Source organism: Aquarana catesbeiana, linkage group LG07 (genome assembly GCF_042186555.1).
Source record: "Aquarana catesbeiana isolate 2022-GZ linkage group LG07, ASM4218655v1, whole genome shotgun sequence".
NCBI classification, from domain to species: Eukaryota; Metazoa; Chordata; class Amphibia; order Anura; family Ranidae; genus Aquarana; species Aquarana catesbeiana.
This window is the reverse complement of record NC_133330.1, coordinates 100,722,240-100,742,481: the sequence shown is the minus strand read 5'-3', so window position 1 is coordinate 100,742,481 and position 20,242 is coordinate 100,722,240. Positions and strand designations below refer to the sequence as shown.

General features: G+C 42.4%; 1 long non-coding RNA gene across 2 annotated transcripts in view; it reads left to right on the top strand.

The window, feature by feature from the left end:
* LOC141103205 (uncharacterized) overlaps positions 1-13,728 on the top strand; it is a 47,032-nt gene extending 33,304 nt beyond the window's left edge. The window contains exon 4 of one of the 2 annotated variants that reach the window (XR_012235263.1): positions 13,027-13,728. This is a non-coding gene — a long non-coding RNA (uncharacterized lncRNA). Of the gene's footprint in view, positions 1-8,790; positions 9,540-13,026 lie in introns of those variants that run through there. The other variant, XR_012235264.1, reaches the window with a different exon arrangement.
* The last annotated feature ends 6,514 nt before the right edge of the window (positions 13,729-20,242 follow it).

Here is a 20,242-nt window from a genome sequence, read left to right as displayed (position 1 = left end):
GTTTTTGTCCAATTAAAAACACCTGTATAGAGACAGTCTGGCACCCAGCTGTGTTATCAAACTCTCTTTATCTTGATAAGATTTAACTAGCTTTAAGGATGACAGATTTATGACATTTGGGAAAATGAACTTTCAATAACCCCACCAGATGTGTTATATGTCTCACTATATGTATGTATTTTAACAGTTTTAATGAGGGCACAAGCAGACCTTTGTTTGACCCTGTCAAACTTAATTAATGTTCTGTACATAACTTTCCTGTATTCCACCTAATTATTTTAACCACCTGTTTTCTTATCTGTCTGAGACAATTCTTCATAACTTGAATCTATTCTAATGAACTTTCATCCAGTAGACTATCTTAATACATTTTCGAGAACACCTGTTTACAAGTACTTGTCATAAAGCAGAGGTCATTTAAAGTTCAACACTTATAAATGAAGACTTTCTAAATCTATGGAAAACACAGTATACATTATTAAAGATTAATAATTGTTGCTTTACTTATTGAATAATAATACTGATAAAACCACTACTATATAATAATAATAATAATAATTATCAATAAAATATATGCAAATCAATATATACAATATGAAATACATTGGCTAATATGAGATTCCACAACAATTCCCACATCTGCACTGAGTGTGTAGATGGGGGAATCAGCTCTTTTTTTTATCGTTCAACCTGCTGGTTGAATAGAAAAAAAAATAATAATATAAAGCTTGCCTTAAGTTTTCTTTTTTTTTCCAGGCGAAAGGTGAGTACACACTGATAAGTTTTTTTGTTCAACCCAGCCATACCAACACAAGCAGTGACCTCCCCCGTTGTGCTTTTGTATTCTGACAGGGTTTTTGGGTTTAAAATTGATTAAAGTGTTAAAGTGTTTGCAGAGCTTATTCAATTTTTTTTTTATATAAAAAACATTTTATACTTTCCTGGTCTGTGCAATGGTTTTGCATAGAGAAGCCCCGAACCTCCTCTTCTGGGGTCCCCTACCGGCATTATCTGCTTCTCCTCTGCTCCATCTGCTCAGACAATCTGTATAAATTCTGCACTTTTAACAGTTGTAGAGAAGAAAAGACTGCAAATAGGTACAATTTATGTAGGAGGATTTGTGTTCATCTCTGTGTATCACCTGGGGCCAGTCACTTCACTGGGTATATGTAAGGGTTTCCAACCACTTTAAGTCAGCAACTAAAATACCCACAACATGTTTATTTGCACTTTTTATAATATATTAAAATTGACCCGTGAGACTAGTAAGTCAAAAATGTGAAAAATATTATTTTTCTTTTAAGGACTGTTGCCAGTGCCAATTTTGAAAGTTGAAAATGATACCTTTTTATTAGCGCTAAGGAGGAATTATTTGGGCCTTCTCTTGAGTTTCCAGCACCACCTGCTAACCTGTGTGACAGAAGCACTGTCTGTTGCTGTAAAAGTGCAGGAAGGCTACATGCAGACGGCCTTTAGAATTATACTGATCATGTAGGCATGGTTCTTATTGGCACAAAAGTTTTTGCCTAAATGATCAGTAAAAAGCTTGTGTTTAGATACGTTTAAATGCATAAAAACGCATATGTGTTGAAAAAGTTCTAGTCTAGAGAGTCAGTGCTCTGTAAAGGGAGCAAAGTGTTGGCTGGGACATACCAGCCTCATATCAGGCAGCAAAAAAAAGTACAAAGGCAGATCATTCCAATTTCAAGTACACAATATACACAGTAGCAGGTACTTGGTCCATAATGGAGTAAAGAACTGACAATCTATCTGTAATATAAACCTGTCAGGACCATCAAAATGTTTAAACTGAAGCTAACTACACACATTATGATTTGGCTGCACAACCTTCTTTGGATCTACTAACAACTGTGTAATGCAAAGGCCTGCCTGACTAAACACAAATTGGCTGGGTAGTCTAGGTGGGTTGTCAGGAGTTTTGGTAAATCTAAAGGTGATTATACAAAGATTGTATGGTCAGATTTTAAGGTGTATGATGAACCACCTACTTTTATATATGTAGAAATCAAGAAGAGCCTGAGGAATTGGACAGTTGATTGGCAGGAAGCAGGCCTAGCAGCTAGGAGGGTGTGGGACCTAATTTCAAACTGGAGAGAAGACCTGGAGCAGTAGGATACAGGATGCTCCCTATACACAAAGAAACTGATATAAAGACAAGAATTGGCACTTATATATCTTTTAGATTGTAAGTTCTAACGAGCAGGGCCCTCTGATCCCTCCTGTATTGAATTGTATTGTAATTGTACTTTCCTGGCCCATCCATAACACCTCCTTTGGAGCCTCCAATGACCACATGTTCCAAGCTGAATATAAAAGACAGGCCCTCCCCCAACTAAGATGTTCTTTTTTTGGTCATGTTTCAGGCCACATGCTGATTGCAGTTGGTAAGTAATTTGTTTGCTGCATCCTCCCCTGCCGAACCTGCCCCTCCATGTTCAGCCTCTCATGGAGTTGGAAGACCCAGAATGCTGAAAGTAAATCTTTCTAAAAACTGAGGTGCCTTGTGCCAAGGCTGCGGGCAAAATAATGCTTAAACAGCATTAATATATTGTACAGGTGTGGTATTATAAGAGCTATGCAAAGTCATCATTGCCTCTCCCTTTGTTTTTTTTCCTGTCTTTTTATATGCAGCACACTGCACTGCTCTCCTGGCTTTATTATTATGAATACATAGAGTCTAGGGGTGGGACTTTGAAGGCACAACAGTATTGAACTACAAAAAGGTAAGTTTGTTTAGGGGTTTTTTATTTATACAGTATAAAAAGACAATGGACAAATATAGATGTTTAAAAACACATCAGACTAGGCATAGAACCTAATATTGGTGTACCGTCTGGAACCTATCCTGCAAGCTTATATAGCATTTGGAAAGATTATAAGTATATAAACAAATCACTTAATCAAAGTGGAGGAGAGATACTTCCCCAAACGTTAAACAGTAGACAGTCATAAAACTATAACAAACAGAGTGCTGCAGGTTTGGTAATCCACGGTGGGGTGCTCTCTGATTGCTCCTGGCTTTATTGTCAGTCTGAGAGTGGCTGTGAATGGTGTCACAGAGTGTGGGGAGATGGGGAGCACAAGATGGGAACCGCCAGACGCCATGCAATGGTGTTACTGATTTTGGAGGTCTGCAGTTGGGAGGGCTTCTCTCCCTCTCTCTCTGCAGTCCTGCCAGGTAAAGGACTTACCTCAGATTCTGGCTGAGTCTCCTGTCTGTCTTTGGATGTGCTGTCCTGTCTGTCTTGCTATGCTGTGTACTTCTGTGGGTTTGACAGTCTGACTGTTTTTGTCAGACTCTGACTGTGTCTGATGTCTGCCTTTGGAAATGCTGCCTGAAGCTCACCTGCAGAGACTTCTGAGGTGAGTGGATGAAGGCAGATGGCTCTTAAAGAGACAGGGTTCCATGTTTTTTGGTGAGAGGTAAGATGCTTTTCTCCATATATTTTGTGCAAATATGAGCTTGCCACAACTGTTAGTGGCACAGAAGATTAGCAAAGGTAGGAGGGAGCGACATGGGACATGGTTCTTAAAAGAGTGCCCAAGGAAAATATGCAAATTAAGGTGTTTTGCATTATATTAGGAGCAGAAACCCTGAACGCAAACGCTCCAAAAACCATAAGACCCACCAATGATCACAGGATGACAACACCTAACAGGTTGCCACATTCATTAAGCATGTGGCCAATACACTCTAAAGGAGTTGTTTCCACTTACCCTGTGAAGGGACAGAATCCAGGAAATTGGCACATGCGTTTATGCCAGCATGATAGAAGATGCCTTGCCAAGCTCAGGGTGCATGTTGGGCCTGCATGCAGTCTGCAGTGGCAGAGCAATGAAATTGCACAGGTTGCCTCACAAGGATGGGGGTTGTGCAAAACTCTAAGACCATTAAGGCGGCTATAGCAGAAAGTATGCTGCAAATATCCATGCCACAAGCAACACCCATAACGATAGAGCATAAATAGTTCATTCATGAAGGATGGTCTTTTCCCATAATGGCAGAGCGTAAATCGCTCGTTCATGAAGGATGGCCTTTTCCAATAATGGCAGAGCATAAATCGCTGATGGAGGATGGCCTTTTCCCATAATGGCAGAGCGTAAATCGCTCATGATGGAGGATGGCTTTTTCAAATAATGGCAGAGCGTAAATCGCTCATGATGGAGGATGGCCTTTTCCCAGAGGTGCAGGGCGTAAACCGCTCATGATGGAGGATGGTCTTTTCCCATAATGACAAAGCGTAAATCGCTCGTTGGAGGATGGTCTTTTCCCAACAATGATAGAGCATAAATCGCTCGTTGATGGAGGATGACAGAGACCTCGTCAGAAGACCAATTTGCAGTAACAGGTTCCCTAAGCTTTATCCAGATAAAATGGCTGTTGTATGTTTATGCACTGCACTTCCAGGGGTGGTTGCTGCCCTCTTGTGTCCGGTGTAGCAAGTGTCTTTGCCTTTTTATGAATTGGTTGCCTTCAATGGACTTGTTCACACCAGATGCAGTCCACTGCATCAAGAACGCATGGATAGTGTTTAGGCTTGATTCCAATTACTTAATTCACACCAGTACAGCGCATTCTAATGCCGTCAACAAGAGTAGAAGGTTGCATTGTGTCTTTATAGGAACACATCGGGAAAGTGGCAAAACACATGTAGAATGTATCAAAAACACTCATGCAGAAACACATCTGGAATGCAGAAACTGTGGTGAACTGGCCATCAGGCTTGCACAGAATCTATACAGTGACAGATTTTGCCTGCCAACCAGCAATAGAGTTAACTTTGATATATTAACTTCAGAAATGGCATTACATTTAACATTGGAAACTGCAAGATTTGGCACAGTTTCTGGAAAGAGTGGAACCTGGCAACTGACTTTTTGGTTGATGCTTTTGATAGACCTAGTACAAGCGCTGGCGCACTCAGTCACTGCTAGGAGAGCATTGTGGTTATGCCACTGGAGTACAGGCGGAACTTCACAAGCCTTCGACATTTCCTATAATGGGAGGTCATTGTTCGGCCAAACGCTGAACAATGCAATTAAGCGAATGAAAGGAGGAAAAGTCTCGACTGTAGCCACCAACTAGTAAGAGGAAGCCGCCATCCTTCACTCAAGCCCACTGAACTTCAGAGGGTGCAGGAGGTCAAATCTTATAGGACAGGCTGCAGATTTAATAGATCACAATGGAGGTATCTCAAAGTTACTTTTGACATGAAATAAGTCCAGAGCAAGCTGCTAAGATGGCTGGAAAGTCTCTTTTTAATGGTGCGTCCAACCAGTCTCTTCCAGTTGGGGCCAGGGGGCCTAAGTGAAGTAGATGATTGTAGCTTCCTTCTGGAGGGTTTGGACAACAATCGCCAAAGACCAGTGGGTCCAGAAGACAGGTGGGTGGACAATGGAGAACAGATCTCAGAAGAGAAAATGTTTGCAAAATTTTTATACTGCTACAAGGCCATTAAGCCAGTGATGCCGAAAACATAGAATCATCTGGGGTCCTTTCTCCCCAGTTTTTCTAGTACCTAAGGCAGGAGCCTCCTGACCTGTTTCAGTTTGAAGGAATGGAATGTGTTCATATACATCAAGAGGTTCAAGATGGAGTCCATGCAGACAGTTACAGGTACAATTCAGCAGGAGGACCAGTTGGAATCATTCGACTGGCCGACTCATACTTCCATGTAACGATCAATGCCGAACACCAGAGGAGTGTAAGATTTGCGGTGGCCAGAGGTCACTTCCAGTTGTCTGCCTTTTACAGAATTGGCACAGCCCCTGGAATCTTTTTGAAGATCTTGTTGGCAGCGGTGGCACATGAGGGCGTTTCAATTTGCCTTCTTTAGCCTATGAGCTGGGCTGTCTATGGATCAGAAAATCTTTGTGCCTATACAAATCCAACAAAAACTAAAATTTTGGACATCGCCACTGCGCTTCTTTCGGAGGCATGCCCAGGCGATGATTCTGAAGCCTGATGCCAGTCTCTGGGGCTGGGGAGTCCACAATCTGAAGAAACAAGTGCAATGCCATCGGTGAAGCGCAGACTCCCCAAGTATCTTGAATGGAAAAAAGCCTTTTTCTAGCATTGCAAGCCTTTCAAGATTTTCAAGGGGTTGACAACAAGACAGTAGTAGCCTACATTGCCTAAAAAGGGGACACCAAAAGTCTTTTTCTGATATTTGCAACAGGATACCAGTGCAAAGACTCTGTCAGACAAGAGATTCACAGTGCCATGGAATTCTCTGTTTGATCTTTGTCTCTGGCCAAATTAAATCCTTTATGGCAAAGTCAGTAATAGCTCCCCAATCCAATAAGACTACTTTTAATAGCCTGGCTGTGGAATAGGCTACACTAGAGGTCCAGGGATACTCATCTGAGGTTGTTCAGAACCTGGTGACCAGAAGATCATCCATGAACGCTATATAGGAGAGTATATGAAAGAAGTCTGTTTTGTCTGCTCAGCAAAAACTTTCTCTCCTGTGTTCCCTGCTCTAGCCAAAATCCTTGACATTTTACAGTCAGCGCTAGAGGTTGGTCTGGCATACAATCCATTTAAGGTACAGATCGCTACCTTATCTGTTCACAGGCTGCAGATGGGTGCAAAAGCCAGTGACCAGATGATGCTTCCAGATGACGATCCATATGACCTTGACGGAAATCCTGATTCCCTCTGTGGGACTTATGCCGCGTACACACGATCGGACTTTACGGCAGACTTTGCTCGGCAGACTTTTCGCCGGACTTTGTCGGCTCTTTGCACCGGACTTAAAAAGGGACGGACTTGGACACACACGATCACTGCAAAAGTCCGCTGGTTTGGAACACGGGACGTACAGCACGTACAACGGGACTATAAAAAGGAAGTTCAAGCCCCACTACGGCACCCTTTGGGCTCCTTCTGCTAATCTCGTGTTTATCTCGTGTTAGTAGAAGTTTGGTTAGAGGCGATTCGCGCTTTTCACACTTCAGCTTATTTCGATTGTTTTCTGTGGTTCAGTTTGTGCTTATGAGGTGGTTTGTATCTGCTTTTCAGTGCATGTTGGTCAGTTCGTAACCTGCCTTGCAGGCCGTTCTGGTCCGCTCGTTCCTGATTTTCAGGTCGTTCTTCATAGGCCTTGCTGTTCTTCAGTGCGTTTGTTATAAGTTTGTTTGTTTGACCAGCCGACCGTTTTGAAGCCATGTCGCGTGGACGTACTCGTTCTCGAGTTCATGCTGCGTGGGGAGTTGGTGTTGGGGTTAATACTTTGACCCGAGTCCAGTCCATGAACAGGGCGAGGAGGGGTTCATGGATGAAGAATTGGTTGCGCCAGCGTGACCAATTCTCGCATATGCCTTTGCTCCGTGAGCTCCGTGAGAATAATCCTGAGGATTTCAGGAATTGTCTCCGGATGACGGACCCCGTTTTTGAGCGTCTGCTGGCTATGCTGACCCCCTATATCAGCAGGCAGGATACCTGCATGAGGCAAGCCATCAGTGCGGAGCAGAGGCTAGTTGCCACGTTACGTTACTTGGCGACTGGGAGAAGTCTTCAGGACTTGAAGTTCTCGACAGGCATCTCTCCCCAGGCTCTGGGGATAATAATCCCAGAGACTTGTTCTGCCATCATTCAGGTCCTGCAGAAGGACTATATGAAGGTAAGTTTTATCCTTTTACCATTACATGATATGTATTAAATGTTTGCTAATGTATAGTCTAAATGTCCTCCTTACCTAATTACCATGCTTTGAATATGCTGTGAATGTCCACTTTATCTTCATGCATGCCTGTTTTTGGACATTAATCATTTATTGCCCTACATGCATATTTACATTCAATAACCTCCCCACCATGCAATCCTGGGTCCATTTATATCTCTAGCCTATAGTCCCTTGAACAATGTATATTGTCAGCTCCATTGTACTGTTTGACCCTCCCCCACCCCTCAAATGTTTTAAAATGTCAGGTGTGTTTTTCACCCTAATTAGACCCCCTCCCCCACCCCTCACATGTTTAAAAATGTCAGGTGTGTTTTTCACCCTAATTAGACCCCCTCCCCCACCCCTCACATGTTTAAAAATGTCAGGTGTGTTTTTCACCCTAATTAGACCTCCTCCCCCAACCCTCACATGTGTAAAAATGTCAGGTGTGTTTTTCACCCTAATTAGACCCCCTCCCCCACCCCTCACATGTTTAAAAATGTCAGGTGTGTTTTTCACCCTAATTAGACCCCCTCCCCCACCCCTCACATGTGTAAAAATGTCAGGTGTGTTTTTCACCCTAATTACACCCCCTCCCCCACCCCTCAAATGTTTAAAAATGTCAGGTGTGTTTTTCACCCTAATTAGACCCCCTCCCCCACCCCTCACATGTTTTAAAATGTCAGGTGCGTTTTTCACCCTAATTAGACCCCCTCCCCCACCTCTCAAATGTTTAAAAATGTCAGGTGTGTTTTTCACCCTAATTAGACCCCCTCCCCCACCCCTCACATGTTTTAAAATGTCAGGTGTGTTTTTCACCCTAATTAGACCCCCTCCCCCACCCCTCAAATGTTTTAAAATGTCAGGTGTGTTTCTTAACCTAATTAGAACCCCTCCCCCCACATTAAAATTGATCAATGGGCCATCAGAGGGGGTGATTAATCTTATAAGTGGGCCTTATGTTTTTTCTAATTTAAGTAACAAACACACATATTAATAATGTTTGACTGCTGTTGTTCACTAATGTTTTTGTGTAATCTGATATCCAAGTTATGTTTTAAATTCCTTATATTATTTTTTTTTTTGCTTTTTCACTCCACAGTTTCCTTCCAGTACACAGGAATGGCAGACTGTGGCCTCCCAGTTCGCTGACCGTTGGGACTTTCCCAACTGTGTCGGGGCGATTGACGGGAAGCATGTCCGCATTGTGCCACCACCGAAATTCGGGGTCTTATTTTTTACAACTATAAGGGGTTCCATAGTGTAGTTTTGATGGCGGTGGTCTCTGCACATTTGGACTTTCTGTTTCTGGATGTGGGGAAGAATGGCCGGATGTCTGACGGAGGAGTGTTTGCACAGACCGAGCTGTGCCAGCGTCTCACGACTGGTGGCCTGGGATTGCCACCTGATGACCAGAATGTGGATGGACTCCCCTCAGTTTTTATCGCTGATGAAGCGTTTGCTCTCGGTGAGCACTTGATGAGGCCATTCCCCCAAAGAACACTCACCCCTGAGAGGAGGGTATTTAATTACTGGCTGGCCAGAGCAAGAAGAGTTGTGGAGAATGCCTTTGGGATTCTGGCCAGCCGGCCAGCCGGTTCCGTTTGTTCCTTTCAGCCACAAATCTGGCGGACTATAAAATTAATCACGTCATACTTGCTTGCTGCATACTACATAACTTTTTACATAGACATTCTGCTACATATCTAAACTCTGTTGGGCCTGAGGCCGGAATTGTACAAGATCCAACAATGACAGGCTTGGAAATTGGCCGTATTGGCTTGGCCCCCTGAACCGCACGTCAAGTGCGTGAGCGATATGTGAATTATTTTAATGGTTGGGGGGCCATTGCTATTCAAGAAGAGCTTTAATTTTACAAAATAAAAAAAATTAAAAATTTTTGAAAAAATATCTTGTTTTTATTCTTGTTTGCATTTAGTTTGGTCTGTCTCCTAGTACACTTGTAGTAGTGGCAAGTGCATTTACCTTTAGTTAATAAGGCCCTTTGTCACTGTAACCACACACAAATTTACTAAACATCTGATTGAGAAATAATCAGCCACACACATTGTAGTAGTAAAAACATTTTACTGTGTGCACATTGAAAGGTGCATTTTTTGAAAAAAATTTCTATTTTTTTTTTTTTTTTAACAAAAATAAGTTATTTTGTAGAAAACTTTATTAAAGGCATATTTAAACAAAAATACACCTTGTTTAAAATCTTAAAATTCCCAACAGTGTTTTGAAAAACATAAAAAAAAATCAAAGAACTTACAAAGTTCAACATTTGAAGAACGGTGCTGGTGATGTCACCCTTGTAAATCGAAAATTTTGAATATGCTCAAAATTGAGCATTACAAAAGGGTCAAGTCAACATGTGCTATCTCCCATCATGGGTGAGCAATGTACGTGTTTTGTGTGTGCAATCCTTTTGTTCCTCTCACCACTCAATAATTTTGAGGATAAAGGGGTTGCAAACACAAAACAAGTACATTGCTATCCCATGATGGAAGATAGCACATGATGACACACCGTGTGCATCATAAAAATTTGTTGGTAATGAAAAAACTTGTTAACAACATTTCTAGAAGAAAGAAACTTCACAAGGAAATGAAGAACATGATTGATGTTTTTAGGCAAAACGTTATTATATTCTGCCCAAAACATCAATCATGTTCTTCATTTCCTGTTGCATGGAGTCCAGGCGAAGTTGCATGCTGTGAATTTGTTCACGCATTTTATCAATTTGGCTATTCCACAGCATTGTCTGGCCAATCAGTCTTTGGGCACTGTCTGTGGTGAATGGCTCTGCCGCTTGGCCTTCCACAACCAGAAGCTCACCTAAAATGTGTGAAAAAAACAAGGGTTAAAATATGCACGCCTAAATACATTACCTTACGCTGGGGTGTCAGTCACTCACTTGGTGGGGTTGAAAGGTCGCACACTTCCTCCACCTCTCCTTCCTCCAGCTCATCGGGTGGGCGTGGTCTTGGGCTGGGGCTATCTTCAGCCTCAGGCTGGTGACTTGGGGGGGTCCTGGGATCCTTGGACTGTTGTCTGAGTCTTTTCTCCCCTATGATAATTCAACAAAAGGTATAGTTAAAACACAGTGTTATTTTATATTTTTAAAAATAATCTGAGACGTTGGTTAGGAGTTATGGACAATTGCCCTTTTTTGTCCTCAAAAAATTAGAAGACAGGATGAACATTCCCTCTGAACAACAATTCTAAACAATACACATTTTCATGCAAGTTTCACAGATGCAGATACCTCAATGATCTCCTATGTGTATTACCCCTCTAAAATGTCTTTATGGTCACATAGTACACTAGTGCTCGTGAGTCCAGATGTGGAAGCAGCTGCTGTGTCCTGTCCTTACATTACACTGAATCATTTTTGAAGAAGCATTATATTTTCCAACACATCTACACCATATCCACAAATTATTTGAATACTAAAAATTAACAAGACATAAATGTATATGTCCAACCCTGTACCATCGTATTTGGCGGGAAAAAAAACGTCAGTTTCTTTTGTATCATATGTCTTTTACAAAGAACGGTCTTTACGAACAATGCTGTATAAACAAAAAAAATATGGATGAGCATGCAAGTTAAGTATCTCAATAGGAAAACACAACAAGTACTTACTTTTTTAAGCAGCTTCTTTATTCGCAAATATTGTTCTGGCTCCCGACTTTTGATGTCAGACCACCACTTCCTCAATTGTTCTTTAGACCGTTTTGTGCCAAATTTAGCTTCTAGAGCGGTGACAACTGAGGACATTATTTTGTCCTTACGCATATTCGGTCATGTGTACGGTCCTTTTTTGCCATCGTAGTCCTCCCTTCTCAATATGGACACCATCTCCACCATCTCTTGAAAAGCCATGTTGGTGGCCTTATATCTCCTCCGGGATGTGGATGGTTGTGGCTCCGGGCATTCCTCCGTGCTACTTCCACTGATTCTCTCCGCCATCTTTCTCGATATACTCCCACTGCGCAACGAAGAGTGAAGGGGCGGGGACAAATCGTACTAAAGAATGTCAGGGGCGGGCGACGCAGGTGGAGCATGACACATGCGCAGTGTATATAAAGCTATTACGATGGCCTACGTATGTCCGTGCGGAAGTAGCGAGCGTCAGAAACAAAGGTAAGATTAAACGTGGGGGTGTGTGTGTGTGTGTATATGTGTCACCTAGATTCTTCACCAAATAATCCTGGGAGTTCTGACTGACATTACAGTTTTGATCTTGTGTCTTGTCTTTCAGCAACAATTAATCCCTTTAAAGAGGCAGATTTTTTTGTCGCGATTTATTGACCTATATCAGGAAAAGAAAAACCTGTGGAAGGTCAAACACCCATTATATTACAATAGAGATGTAAGGAAGGCAACACTGGGCACACTTTTAGAATTTGTGAAGACTCGAGTCCCCCAGGCAGACCTCAAGTTTGTGGACAAGAAAATTGGTATCTTGCGAAACATGTATAAGCGAGAACACAATAAAATCCAGGAGTCGCTCAGATCCGGAGCAGCAGCCGACCAAGTTTATGTACCCAAGTTGTGGTACTACCACAAAATGCGATTCCTGGATGACCAGACAGAAACCAGCCAATCACTTTCGACCCTTCCCCCCACCCTTCCCCCCACCCTTCCCTCCAGCCTTCCCCCCACTCTTCCCTCCAGCCTTCCATCCACCTCAACCCCAGCTGAGGAGTCCCAGGAAGAACTGGGCCTTTTCATCCCTGATGAAGTGGATGCGCTCAGCTTCAGCCAGGTATCCTTTTTTGTGGAAGTTGTGATTTTGTAAATGTTATTACTGATGTTAACGTGTTAAATTTTGAAGTGCTTCATAAAAAATGACTTCATCACAAATATTAATATGTAGACATATCACTAGACAGTAGTGGCCAAAAATATACTTCTGCATAAGTGTGCGCAGCCTCTTGCATTAGGGTGTGCACCCCAAAGCTCAAATACATATGCATGTGTATATGTACCGATGGTGTCAGTAGGGCAGTGGACAGTGTAATTTTGTTTCTTTTCTTTGCCAAAAAAGAATTTTCTTTTGTAACATTTTTTTTGGGGATGAAATATCAGTGGTCTAAACAGGGGGGAATATGCACCACACAAGGCGATTAGGGTGTGCCCAGGCACACCTGGCACACCCTGTGGGCACGCCTATGTACTTCAGATATTGTTGATTACCTGAAATAATGGTGGTGTCAAATAGATAGCCTTTACTATTTGTGGAGAATTATATTTGCAAGTCATGAGCTGAAAATTGTGTGTGATTGCGTAACACAAAATTACAACTATGTACCTTTTTTTGACACAGGATGAACTCAGCCAGGAGGAGGCCTTGAGCAGTGGGAGAGAGGAGGAGGCCTTGCCCAGTGGGAGAGAGGAGGAGGCTGTGGCTGGGCCAAGTAGAAGCCACACGGAGTGTCAGGTGCCTCCCCTCCGCATTCTCACCAAAAGGCCCAGGAGAATGACCCAAACTGAGGAGGAATCCCTAGCCCTCATACGTGAAGCAAGCCAAATCCTGAGTACACCACCCAATGCAGAGGAGGCGTATGGGACATATATGGCCACCAGATTGCTGGAATTGGAAAAGGGGCAACGCCTCCTCTGTGAGGGTTTGATTTTTCAGGCCTATCAGAAGGGCTTGAGATACTGCTACCACGTATCTGGCCGATGAAGCCACGCCTCCTCCTCCTACCCCAGTACACCACCAAAGGCCCAGCCTCCGAGGAAGGCTGCAGAGAAGCGTGGAGGGAAGGCTGCAGAGAAGTGTGGAGGGAAGGCTGCAGAGAAGCGTGCAGGGAAGGCTCCATGGAAGAGTCGAAAGTGATTGCCTGGCTTCTGTCTGGTCTGACTGTGCTCCCTGTGCTCCCTAGTCGCAAGATATCAATTTTCTTGTCCTATAACTTGATGTGTGTCCTTGGGACGAAAGGCTTCACAGATTCTAAAAGTGTCCCCAGTGTTGCCTTCCTTATTTTTTTTTAACAAAAATAAATGGATTTTTTTGGTTACCTTACATTATTGACTATGTCTTTTGATTCCAAAACGACATTTTGTTTGGGAGTAGGCAGGTACAGGTCAAAAAGACTATGGGGTTGATTTAATAAAAGCAAATAGACTGTGCACTTTGCAGAGGGCAGTTGCCCTCTGCAAGTGCAATTGCTCCAGAGCTTAGGAAATGAGGTAAGGCTTGACTTTGCAAAGAGTACCCAATCCTGTGCAAGGAAAATTAAAAAATCAGCATTTTTGCTTGCACATGATTGGATGATGGAAGTCAGCAGAGCTTCTGCTCATTTACTAAGCTCTGGAGCAACTGCTCTTGCAGAGGGCAACTGCACTTTGCAAAGTGCACAGTCTTTTTCCCTTTAGTAAATCAACCCCATGTGTGTTTTTGCCAAAAGGCTAAATCATTTCTAAAATCAAGTGAAAAGTACTAGTGAAAAGTTCACTTTAGAAATTGCACAGCAAGTGCACTTGTTGGAAGTGCAGTCGCTGTAAATCTGAGGGGAAGAGCTGAAATGAGGGTAAGCTCTGCTGATTTTATCATACAATCATGTGCAAGAAAAAGTTTTTTTTGGGGGGGGGTTCCTTGCATGTGCCCCTCGGATCCACAGCGAAGGCACTTCAAAATGCTCTTTCTGTGCAATTCCAAGTAGAATTTGCACTTGTAGTGAAAAATGAATTTGTCTTTGGAAAATAAACCCCCCTATGTCTAATTAACAAGGGACACCAACCTCATTAAGGTTCATTAAAACAACACTACATATTAAGGTTATTGTGGTAACTTGAAAATACAAAAATAAAATAAACCAAAAAAAATGTTTGTATAATTTAGCACACATTGTAAAATAGATAAGTGTTGAAATCAATAAAAAAAAAAGATGAGTCCAAAATCTAATTTAATACTTTATTTATGGAGATCTGGCTTTTTAAAAATACCATATTAGTCATGGCATTAGGATAAATCATGAAGAAAGTAGTTTGTGAGAACTCTGTGTGAATATAAAGCAGAAAAACAACTTCATTCCTCTCGCATTATAAATAAAAAAAAAGCGCTGTATTAAAAGATCACAGAAGAGGAATGTGCTAGCTTCAATACGAAGGCTAGTTTTACCATACCGAGCGCTTCCGTCTTGTAATTGCTTCATGTGTGAGTTTGAGTTCGTCGGACTAGCACACAGACGACCGGTTTGTCCGCTAGAGAGAAGAGTCCATCGGATAGATTTAAAACATGTTTCAAATCTAAGTCCGTCCAACTTTTGAGCAAAGTCCGCTGGAGCCCACACACGATCGAATTGTCTGACGAGATCCAGTACGCCGGACCAAGTCTGCTGTAAAGTCCGCTCGTGTATACGCGGCATTAGCCTTGGATCTGAGAGCACCCTTTTGCTCCAATAGGTTTCATTTCCATTGAAGTACCTCACGGTAAAACTAGTTATGACAGCAACTACTTCAGACAGATATTGAAGTGGTATCCAATTTCAGAGGGACTACTTCCCAGTATTTCTGGAGTTTTCACATGACAGGCACTGAGTGCACAGCAGGAAGACTTCAGTTTTCTTACACATGGTCGAGTTACTAACAGTGTACTTGGTCAAAAGAGGAAATTGTACAATCTTTTCATTTAGCTATCAGGCCCTCAAGAGTCATCCACTCTTGGGTTACCAGTGTGACTAGATTGGCATGCAGGAAGCACGCTTTTCTGCTCTGAAAAAATTGCAAGCCTATTTGACTAGAGGGGTGGCAGCCTTTGGGGCAGTTATGCCAGGATTGCTTGGAAGATATAGGTAAGGGCTAGCTTGAAGGTCTGGTGCGGTCTTCATTCAACCTTACAAACTAAATATGCGACCAGCAAGTTGGGGACAAGAGAGATCAATTCTTTCTGGCTTTAGCAGCTTTTCTTTGATTGTCATTATCTCTTTTCATTTGTTCTCTCCCACCCTATATTGGCTTTGGTATATCCCATTATGTGCTGATGGGAGGATGGGCCAGGAAAATTGTTATCACTTACCGTAATTTTCCTTTCCTGGCCCAGCCTCACGTCAGCACAGGACTCACTCCCTAGTGGCCTGTCGCAGGCTAAGTTATCAAACATCTTAGTTGGGGGAGGGGCAGTCTTTTATGTTCAGCTTGGAACATGTGGTCATTGGGGGCTCCAAAGGAGGTGTTAACCCGTTATGTGCTGACGCGAGGATGGGCCAGGAAAGGAAAATTATGGTAAGTGATAACAATTTTCCATTGTCTTCCCTGATGTTGTAAAGCGCTGCGCAAACTGTTGGCGGTATATAAATCCTGTACAATAATAATAATAATAATATACATCCAAAGGAGCCCGCAATTTTCCATTAATGTTAAGCTGGTCATAGATGGATAGAAGTTTGACCCATCTATGAACGAGCCCACTAAACAGAAGTAACAACAAGAGCTAAAGCGCCACTTGTTTTAGCGATTGTGCTGGCGTTGAGAGGCACGATAGAGCACTGAAAATCGCGCTGGTCTATACCAAAGATCCAACAACCCTATCCTCAGAAACTACATGTGCCACTATCTTTGACAAATTAAGAACTGTATTGTGCAAGGAGATCAGACTTTGGTGGGACCTAACAGGTATAAAACAATGAATTGATGATTCCGAGGGGATTGAGGATCAAAAAGATTCCCTCCACCATATACTCTGACTCTTTACTTACTGAATGGAATGCAGTACTTTCCAAGTGCTCACTTGAGTTAATGAGCTTGATTGCTACACATGAGGAGACACTGCTACATACGATTACCACAGAGATGAAATCTCTAAAGCACTCTCTTAAACCATACCAATTTCTAACCACATACACAACTCTACAGGATGACCTGACAGAATACATTAAAAAATTGGAACGTGAAATCATGAACTCAAAGAGACAGAAATACATCCGTGATGTTCAAGATTATGAGCAGCAGTCAGTGTATGTGTACAAGAAATCCAAGAGACTGCACTCCATATTGAGAAACAAAAGAAAATATAGACGCAATACTCACAGACATGTGAGTTTCAGTTTTCCGGAACATTCAGATACACAATTGGAACTTTCAGATGTTACCAGTATTAAATTCCCAGCCCCATCACGTGGCTCAGTTACATCAGTCTTTTCCTGAGTGGATTCCAACACTGCACTGTCAAAAAACTCATCTGAGGCTTTGGACAGAAAAGGAAAACGAGGGGGACACAGGGAGCCAAATGCAAACAGGACAAAATATCGACGACGGGCACACAACAAAAAAGCAATGGGGGAAAAGCGAACTTAGGACTTTAATTGGGACGCAAGGGAAAGTTTGTGCCCCCATCCTTAATATCATGAAAAAGAGGGGGGGGGGGGTTGGGACTTTGAATGAGGTGCGCATGATGCAGCCCAATCACACTCACAGAGGTGCAAACATATGTATGTTTATTAAGGACCAATGATCAACATGGCATAAAAAAGCATTGCATGCATTAGACATAAAATAATCGCATATAGACAATAAATCTATGCATATACAACCATGGGACATGGGTAGGTACAATTATGCATCTTAATCCCCCAAACAAGATAAAAGTCATGTGAAGTAAAAAACATCTGAAAATTGGTCAATGTGTGTTTGATCCATCAAAGGTAGGCCCGACGCTGCGTTTCATGGACTTCAATCCACTCTTCAGGAGCCAGATGCATCTAAATTCTATAAAAGATGTATAAAAAGCAATATAGTTTCATGGGTCTAACAAAATCAGCAAAAAAAGGGGGAAATTTGGGCATAATGGGCCACGCCAAAAAAGGTTACTCACATGATAGCCAAAACTGGGACCGTGCGACAAAACAAAGCCAGGGGTAAGCCATGGAGCCTGGCCCAGGAGCTAAGAGGTGGACCTCAACGAGGAACACTGGACCGCACACACCAACACCCCGCAGTGGAGGGGACTTCTATAATGTAGGAGATATATAAAATGTATCTATGATGCAAGTAACAAAAAACGAAATGATATAAGCTGCGGATATCACCAGGGTGATTGAAAAAAGCACCCGGAAGATTACCTTGGAGAGTACATATGATGTTTGAAGCCACATAGATAGAAGGGGATCAGGGTGTGCATAGGTTGTATCAGCACCATGAAGCAGGGAGTGAGATGCAGCCCCAGTATGGAACGCCAGCTCCCCCTCAGCGTCACGCAGGCACAACACAGTGGAGCAAAACCTCGGCAAATGCCAGAGAAGCTCACCGCATGTCAGCCCAGCTGATATAGCGGACGTCTGTGTGTCCGACGCCCAACCAAGGAAGTCACATGCACAGTGCCGGGGGCGTGGCGCCAATGCACGGTGGAAGGATCCGCCCAGCCACCCACCCCCAACCCTGTGGAGGGGAGGTAGAAGGGCGGACACCAGCATGCATCGCAGCTCCCAGGAAACAGGACATCTGCCCAGCCACCGACAATGAGTCACACAGACCCAGTCTGGCCACAGGGAATAAAAGATGTATGAAGTGGTGGAAGATCATGTTAGGTGCAACTTTTAAATAAGTTGCTTAAGTTTATATTGCTTTGCCAAATTATTGCTTCATATAGGAATTAAGACACAGAGTCAGGTATGTCTGTATCAAAGTTCTGAGCATCCCAAAAAGGACTGCTCCCTTTACTTCTTTTATAGGCAGTTCCAAAAGCAGTAATCTTATCGGCATTACCAAATGAGGTTAAGGTACAAAGAGTTTCTCATCAGCGAACATGTAATGATTATTCAGCAGTTCCAAATTCCATCTAGATACAGATTGATAGAACAATTGATACGTACACAGGTAAGAAAGGAGCACAAACAATTTAAATAGAACAATTGATACGTACACAGGTAAGAAAAAACAGAAACAATTAAAGTGGAACTCTAAGTCATTATTTCAACCCTATCAATCAAAATATGTGAACTGTCAGTGCAATGAACGTTCCATATAAAGCATGCTGAATTATGACTGGACCCGGTAGGAATCCGCCATAAGAGAGCGATGGGCTACAATCATGAGCACCTCCATCCCTAATCAATGCAAGCAATGGGGGAAAAGCGAACTTAGGACTTTAACTGGGACACAAGGGAAAGTTTTTTGCACACAACAAAAAGGACTAACACTGGTAGCTAATGATGTAAAAGATAATGTCACCAATGTAGTGAATTTATCTGATGTCCCACTTACATCCTCTGAAAATTCCTTACTGTCTAAAGATCTGTCTTTTGCACCCACTGCACACTTTGATGTCTTTACTACACTCCTAGATGTCAATAGGTTTGTCTGCAACATTTTCCTGAGAAAAAAAATTTATGCACCCATGGATGTGCATACATTTTCCCTCACGTAGGACCAAGACAATGCAGACTCCTTTGATTTAGTTGCTAAACCTACACTGGAATGTCTGCAGTCCGAGTCCACTGAGGGAATGTATGGCATTAATAATGATACCACTTATACTGGCAACAATTTTTTTTTACCGATGTGCACACCAGGAGCAATGCTGTTGATACCATTCAGAATCTAGTGGAGAAAGCGCTTCTGTCTCTAAAAGAGGAAATCAACACTGCTCCTCCTATTGTTATGAACAATCTCAGTAAATCTGAAAGGCAAGCTCTCACAGATAAAGCTCACACTGACATGTGACAGTGATATGTGAGGCAGACAAAGGAAGATCAGTTGTATTTAATAAGGAAGATTACAAGGTTGAGGCTTTGCGCCAACTTAGCGATACATCCACATATCGCACACTCAGCTCTGACCCTACACAGGTTTTCAAACATAAACTCATACACCTTTTGGACAGGAGACAAGAAATGGGGGTTTTAACTAAGAAAGTGGCAGAGTATCTCCTTGTGGACTATCCAATAATACGGTTTTTTCATCACCTACCTAAAATCCACAAGGATGACATTCCCACTAAAGGTCGCCTGATAGTTGCAAGCATAGGCTTCCTTTTAGAAAAGCTACGTGAATGGGTGGACCAGTACTTACAACCACTAGTGACAAGACTGCCAGGATATGTTAAAGATACAGCTTCTATTTTGAGACATTCTTGCAACATTCACTGGCAGGATTCTTTTTCTTTGGTCACTTAGGATATGAAATCTTTATATTCCTGCATTCCCCACTTCTTGGCTCTGGATGCACTTAGATTCCATCTTTTCCACTACAGCACATATCACTCCCCCTAAGGGAACTTATTATTTTGGCAGTGACTTTCTTATTAGAACATAATTACTTCATTTTTGATTAGGTTTTTTTATGTACAATGCTGTGGTGCTTCCATGGGAGCCAAATTTTCCCCATCACTAGCCAATCTTTCCATGGGCTGGTGGGAGGAAGTATTCCTTTTTTCTCAGCGTAATGTATATACACCCCATATCAATGGTATGGGAGGTATATAGATGATTTGAAACAAATTTGGAACCACACAGACTCTGCTTTGATTTCCTTTGTTTCATATTTAAATGATAACAATCTCAATCTTGAATTCTCCTATGAAAGCAATAGAGCTAGTATCA